This window comes from Bidens hawaiensis, unplaced genomic scaffold (assembly GCF_021521415.1).
Source record: "Bidens hawaiensis isolate Kalapana, Puna unplaced genomic scaffold, B.hawaiensis_p1.1 tig00037592_1, whole genome shotgun sequence".
Lineage (NCBI taxonomy): Eukaryota > Viridiplantae > Streptophyta > Magnoliopsida > Asterales > Asteraceae > Bidens > Bidens hawaiensis.
The window spans coordinates 34,053-42,121 of NW_027496559.1; positions in this window are offsets into that span (position 1 = coordinate 34,053).

Consider the following 8,069-nt stretch of genomic DNA (forward strand, 5'->3'; position numbering starts at 1 on the left):
GAATCATAAATGTAATTATGATTGTACGGTGGTGGAACTTCATGATATCCAATTCCTCCCCTTTTAACTGGGGAACCTTGATCACTAACGAGGTGATCAAGTATAGCGGAGGAATTTCTAAATTGCTCAAGTTTCCTGTTTAGTTCCACCACTTTCACCTGGTGATCAGCTATCTGTTTATCCCTTTCAGCTATTAGTTTGGTTTTCTCTTCTAACACATCATAGCTAAGATCAATTACTTGAATTTTTTCAGCTAGATTTGCTTTAAGACTCCTAATATCTTTCTCACTAGCTTTTATTTTTACTTTATAACTGTTTTATCTAGCTTTAGTGAAATGATGATCTACTTTTAATGTTTTAAATTGAGCATCCAAACTAACAAACTGATCAGTTATAGTTGTCAATTGTTCAGACAGATTTTCACATTTAGTACAAGGGAGTTTAGTACCTACCTCGGAGAGCTGATCTGTCACATCGGCCATGAAATCTTGATTTTCTCCAGTCACCTTCTCACTTTCTGCAGTTTCGATGTTCGCCAAATTGGCATGTTCGAACACTTCTTCAACATGCAGATTCCATTTGTACTCCCCGTTCTGTCTGGATATCATGGCTCTATTCTCATTACTTCCACCACTCTGTTGTGTAGACCAGGTCTGACTGCGTTCTACACGTTCATTTGTGCACTCCTTCGCAAAGTGGCCATTCTGTTGACAGTTGTAACACCTAACCTTCGACTTATCAAACCCTGGTCTTTCATCAACAAACTTCCTACCAGTCTTCTTCATAAACCGTTTAACCCTTCTGACTATCATCGCCATCTGCCACTGCAGATCCATCTCTTCCAGATCATCAGCATCGATCTGATCATAGTCTTCGTCTAACGTTGCAGGATCAACAATCTTACCTTGAATGTAATTTTCATACGAAGCAAAGAAAGATGCATAGAGACCAAACTGCTGTTCAGCAGATTTAACACTCATGGGCATCTTTGAGTAGTTGTTGTTCGAAACACTTGGGGAAAAACTACTCTTGGTTGCTTGAGGTTTAGAAGCATTTGATCCACCAGCTACAAAACACACATCACCATTCATGTTGAGAGATACATGACCTTCATGTGTTGAGTTAGCGCCCGAGTCTCCTTTTGAGTAGTAAGCAGACGATTCAGACTTCGAACTTGAACTTGAGTTAACTTTTGCACCATACATTCCTGGATCCTGAACCTGATCAGTTGGTGTCTCTTTTTGAACCATGTTAAGTTCAAACGTTCGTAGTTTGTTGACTGCTGTTTCCAAGTCATAGTCGGCAAACTCTTTGTCTTCCCTCATCAACACAGTGAACATCTCCCATTTCGGTGGGAGAGCATCAAGAAGCTTTTCAACGATCTCCTCTTCTTTGTAAGCAATGGAATAATTGCTTAGTTCGGTCATCAGATGATAATATCTCGTGATGATATCATCAAGTGATTCATTCTTCAGATACTTGAACACCGAGAATTGGGTTTTAAGTAGTTTAATCTTTGATGCGCGAAATCCCCACATTACCCTCAAAGCGGTTTTCAAGTGCTTCCCATAGCTCTCTAGCAGTTTTATACTTCCTGAAGGTGTGAAGAATCTCTTGTGGAAGAGCCATTGTTATCGCTGCATGAGCTTTGCTTTCAGCCTCATACATTTTCTTTTCTTCTTCTTCCATCTTGTTGTATTTCTTAATCTGATCACGACCCTCATACTCAGCAGTTGGTGGAATGTAACCATCTTGTATGCACACCCACATTTTAGCATCTTGGTACTTGACATATTGTTCAAACCGATCCTTCCATGCTACAAAATCGGTTCCCTTAAGCATCTTCGGTGCCTTTGTAGCTGAACCCGCTTCCACTTCCATCTTCACCAGTTCCGTAATATTTATTGAAGTCATCTTTCACGAAACACAAAGAAACCCGAAAAATAAAAATTTTATTTTTAACAGTACTGTAGGCGAAGTTGTGGATAACTTCGCTTAAGTCTGAACTTCGCTGATTCTGAACTTCGCTCCCCTTGTTAAATTCGCCTGATTCGGCGAAGTTGTAGATAACTTCGCTTGTGATAAGCGAACTTGTGAAGTAGGCGAAGTTGTGGGTAACTTCGCTTGAGATAAGCGAACTTGTAAGGTAGGCGAAGTTGTGGATAACTTTTCGCCGAAACCCTACTAACAGTGACGGCAACTTCGCCTGATGAACACGATAATTTTGCAGGTTTGATTTCTGGATTTTACGAAGTATGTGAAGGTGTTATGGGTTGTTTATGATAGTGGGAGGTGTGTAGGACACAAAAACTCGGTAAACTCGTCCCGCGAATAGTCAAACGGAACGATTTCTACACCCGCGTGATAATCCCGAACCACACAATCACGAGCAAACGCTCTGATACCAATTGTAGGTTCCCAGCCGGATCTACACGGAATATCTCGTTCTACGTAGGTGCGGAATCCCTACGTAAGACGTTACGAGCGTAGAAGACGATATACGTTAACACAATCGAACACACGTTACAATAAGCAAAGACACGTTGTATATTGCAACTGGAAACACGTGATATCAATCACTGATTACAGAACTCGTTACACGTAAACTGATTCACTCTATTTTTTCTCTTTTCAGCCGTAACCTAATGCATATATATCACGACAACTTCGCCTGGCATGTTCAGGCGAAGTTGTCACTAACTTCGCTTATCTAACAAGTTCGCCTATATCAGCGAACTTGTTAGCTAACTTCGCTTAATACACAATACTAATCCAAACAACTCGATTACAGACACTATATACTGAACTACTGACATCATGTACCAACAATTTGAGCCATTATCAGGAACTTCCTTGTTGTTACTTTCTCTTTTGAAGTGCCCTTTTTCTTTGTGTCTAAAATACCTAACTTTTTGACTTGTTAAAACCCAACTTTGACGGTGGTCCATCCAAAAAGTTCTTTGTAGTGATTTTTTTGAACATTTGAGCTCTCCTAACCACACTTGTCATACGCCAACCGATATCCAGCATCTCCATCTCTTCTTGATCAATCTGGTCATTGTCTTCTTTTGTCATGTGGAAATTCCTAATTCTTCTAGCAATCAGGCATTCATATGACTCAATAACTGACCCATGAAAATCTATGTGTTCTTTAACATTTTCTGCAATAAGACCATTGGTGTTCTTGATATTTACAACAACGTTACGTTGAAGTAGGCTAGGATTTTGGTTCTAGGTATGGTGGGATTGTTGATTGGTTGACATGGACTAAACTATATTTTAGCCAAGCTTGGTATGAGACAGACAGTCTCATCGATTAGACAAGTTGTATCAAGCATGCCTTATGCATTTAAGATATTTACTTAGATGAGCCGTCAAACCTTCCTACAATTTTGAGATACCCAAACCTCAATTTTCGACCATCAGATTTGTACGACGAGGCGTGTGACATACCAGGATCTAGTCATGTGCCATACTAAAACAACCATTTATTAATATAAAACCTCCATTTATTGTTACTCATTAATTCTAGAAAATATTGTTACAATGTATGTTGCATTTGCGGAAGCGTAAAAACAAGTGATAGTTCCAAAATAATAGAGTACAATTTAGACACCCAGACATTACAATTCATGAAACCCAAAACAATGTTAGTTATTTGATATAAGTTATACAACCATGATGCGATCCTAAATCCTGATGTGCACCTTAGTGACCTGAAAAAGACATGCTAAAAAGTGTCAATACAATTATTGGTGAGTTCGTGGGTTTGTAAATAATTAAACGTTCTGATGTTTCCAACAATGTAAAAAAATAAGAAATGTCGATTCCCAATCCATGTGCATGCTTCTAATAGTGGTTCGAAACCAAAGCTGACTATTTTGTTTGTTTGCCTTCCGCCATGTCTAAGAAAAACAATAGCATAGTGTTAGGATATTTTAAACCCCTTGACTCCCTATCCCGAGTGGGATATTCAAACTCAGTAGTACTACCCAAGTCTCCTCGCTATCCAATAATAATGGTCCGAGGGGTGTGAGATCTTTCAAGTTGGTAATGTGCCAATATAGTACGCATGTGATATACAATAATACAAAATCAAGAAAATGTTTATGTGCATGCTTTCTCCCTCAAAAGGAAAATTATGTAAATGAGAGGGGTTGTTAAACTCACCTCTAATGTGTGCTAAAAAAAGTTAATAGCTTAAGAAAAAGATCCTGTACAAGTATCCTAAAGTATACAAGTACGTCAGTAAATGTGTGAGGGTTCCTAGAACACTTAGTATCTAAACAATGTCATTGTTTATATGTGTTTTACTAAACTTTGACTTTTGTTGACTTTGATCAAAGTTTGATCGATTTGACCTGACGACACGTTAGAGATTAATAACTAAGCATGTTATCTTATAATCACTAAGTGTCATATATATATATATATATATATATATATATATGTTTATATATATATATATATATATATAACGCATAACATGTACATCAAACCATTTTCCATGCACTAATCATGTAACACCCAAGTGTTAACCACCGCTTAATATTTCAAGCAAGACTAATTTATTTACTCCAAATTATTCCTAATAATTAGATTATGTTCTAATCATCTGTCAAGTTAAATAGTGAATAATAACCATACATCTGAACCCATAGCATGCATACCGATTCTGAATTTGCAAGAAAGATTTTTACCTATCAAAACGTATTTTCTAGCCTATTAAACCACTGATTTAAATTATGAATTTTTTTTTCAAACAATCAACTACAAGGCTTAGTTTTACCAAATTATTTTGTTACATTTTTCTAATAAACATAAAATCTTGAAAATTAAACTAACATAGAAAGGTACATTTAGTTATTTCTGTGCGCGACTTAAATTTTTGGTTTGGTTAAAAATAAATACTGACCCAAATCATGCAAAGCATATTGGGTTAGAATCCTAATTCAATTTATGATCTTCCATAAGTGTAACCAATCTAATTGACTTTGTCAAACCCCAAATATATGATCGGGGATCGAGACTAGAATACAAGTTCTCAAAACAGCCTTGACATGTTAACTTGTAAAATCATAAAATCTTTCAAGGCTAAGTCAAATAATTACTATTATTAGCTTTATGAAAACTAGATCCTAAGAACTATATCATAGAAACAAGACTCGACCAATAATACTAAGTTAACATCAATTTATAGCCACACAAATAAGCAACAGCAAATCTGTTACACGGTTGTTTACATCAAGAACTCGTGTAATTCAGGTTTACGACATGCCTATGGTGATGATTCATCAAATATAATCCACGCGTAATCATAAACATAATATATCATCTCCATTACAGGAGCTAAATATAATTCACACGTCATTATAAATAAAATATATCATCTCCATCAAATATATTATCTAACCACGAACTTGTCATCAACAGGATCAATGCTTACTAAATTTTTAGAAACCTTATTAAGAAATAAATGAATAATAGATGATAGTTATAATTACTTATTATATGAAATGATCAAACGATTAACAGTTTTCCAACACACTTATTATATGAAATGATCAAACGATTAACAGTTTTCCAACAAGTGTTCTTGATCCACAATCAACAGGGTGTATGCATTTGTGTGTTTTGTTGAGAGAAAATGAAAAAATAAAATGAAAGAGTATGCGAGAGTGTGTGTGTGTGCGCGCATTTTGGCCAAGAGGAAAGAGAGATGGGAAGAGTTGGTAACCAAAACATTTTATAACTTAATTCTTGTTGATAATAAACATGACAATGAATGTTAATCATAAATGAATTTTTTTCAATTTTCCTAAGCAACTTATAAAAACTTAATAATAATAATCATGTGACATGTACGTGTTTTATAATTCTTAGCTAAGCATAAACATAACATAATTATATAATGCACATAACATGTAACATATATAACATGTAACACTTTATATCATGTAGCACGTGTAATAAAGTTCATATTTAAACATATAACACTTATATATTTGAACGCATTTCAGTTTTATCATTTGTGACTTATTATTTCTGTTAGACCACCAACGTACGCGGACAGACTCATGTGAATCCTCACATTACATGCATGTGTGTTCCTTAACTGAGATAACATGGTTTAGTAAACGGCCTATCTCATGTTTGTCTTATCCACAAAGAAAGGATGAGACAGGCCGTCTCATCATTTGACAGTCCGTCTCAAGGTTGAGTCAGCAATAAAACATACAGCAAGGCCACCAGCATGTCATGCAAGGGTTAAAGGCTATCCAGACTTGTTACACTTTAAGTATTGAACTCATGCGCGTTCATAACCATTCCAAACATCATATTATCACTTCCAAGTCCATAAACCAAGTTTTTGAAATGTTTTTGAATTGTTTTTGAAGTTCTGAGGTGTTTAAGCAAGTGAATAAGGTGTTACAAGAGCTAGAGGTTTTTTTCATTTGTTTCCTAAAGTGTTTGAAGCCACAATAAGTCGTCGTTAGATTTCTAAGTTCCTTAAAACAAGATAAAAATATGTTTGAGCTCTTGTTAAGTTTGTTTTCACTTGTGAAAGCCATAAAGTAGGTTTTAGATATCAAACTAATGTGTTGTAAAACACACTAGTTTTCCGCACTAAATATCGTTGTTTTAATCTCTTTGAGATCTAATAAATAATGTTTTCAAGCTTGTTTTAGCATTATATTACATAATTATATCTTTTATAGGTTACGGGTTTAAAGAGAAAACAACCGAGCTTTTTAAGACACTTAGAGGCCTTTATTCAGAATTCTTAATGAACCAAGTTAAAGACCCGGCCCGTATCCATTTTTGTGAAGCCCATGCATGTTCTATTATATAATAACATAAAAAAAAAACCTAGCAGCCCCTAGAGCCCCCATAATCCCGAAATTAGTAGCAATCATCAAGAGAAAAGAAGAAGAAAATTGTAATCTAGGGTTGAGTTTCGATCGCAGCAGCCAAGGAGGAAGAAGAAGGAGTGTTAGCAGCCAAGATTAGAAGATATTATCAAGTGTTTGCACAACCATGAACAGCCATCATCGTCATCTTACATCAACATATACTTTGGTTTTGTTTATGGTTTATATTTACTTTGTTTTTTATTATAGAATCGTATTCAAGGATTAAGTTGTGTTTGATTATACTTGATTTTGGATTGAATTTACTTATGATTTGGATGTGTAATATGAATGTTTTATTAAGTATATGCTGATGTCCATTTATGATTATTGTCTAATCTTGTTAGTTCTACCTTGGTTTGATGATAATTGTTTTAAGTTTAACGAGTTTTATGGATTGTTTGATCAAAAGACTTGAATTATCATTGTAAAGTTTGATTTATATATGAATTAGATTGTGTTTAGTTGCTGTGATTTTATTAATATTAATTCATAGACCTCGTGCTTTGATTGGTTGATTTTGTATTGGTTGATTTTTGCATGTTTGATTCTAGACTTTGTGTTTAGGGTTTGTTTGCGGTATGTACAACCGTAGGGTTTGGTTAAGTGAGTTATTTGATAAAAATCAGCGGGTATACACCTTCTTAGAGACCGAGAGGTGATAAGAAATTAGGGTTGTCTCATAGCCTTTGCATGCTAGGATTAGAATTGTGCGAGAGCGAGTTCGGTTCTTGTCGGGTTTGGGTTTTTGAGCGACTAGTTGATCTAATTTGTGTTAAATTAAATTGTCCATCTATCCTTGGTTGTGTAGTATTCATTTCCATTAGGGTTGAGTGTCGGTGAGTCCGAGAGGAGAGTCAGAATTAGAATATCTTAGTAATCGTTTTTCGGTTTGTTTTTAAAATCAATAAATGTAAGTTAGGGTTTGTTAATGAGACCGAGATGTGATCTAGCTAGCTTCAGCGAACCTTAGTTGTGTCATCTTTAGATACCGGTGTTGTGAGATCATTCAATCAATTTGCTTGTCAGACCATCAATTTGATTCTTACCTAGGTAGACGTATTCTCCATTGTCAGTCATAGTCAGTTAAGTCTCTTATTTAGGAAAGTTTTGTCTGTCAGTTCAGTTAGTCCAGTTAATTAATTTAGTCAATGTAAT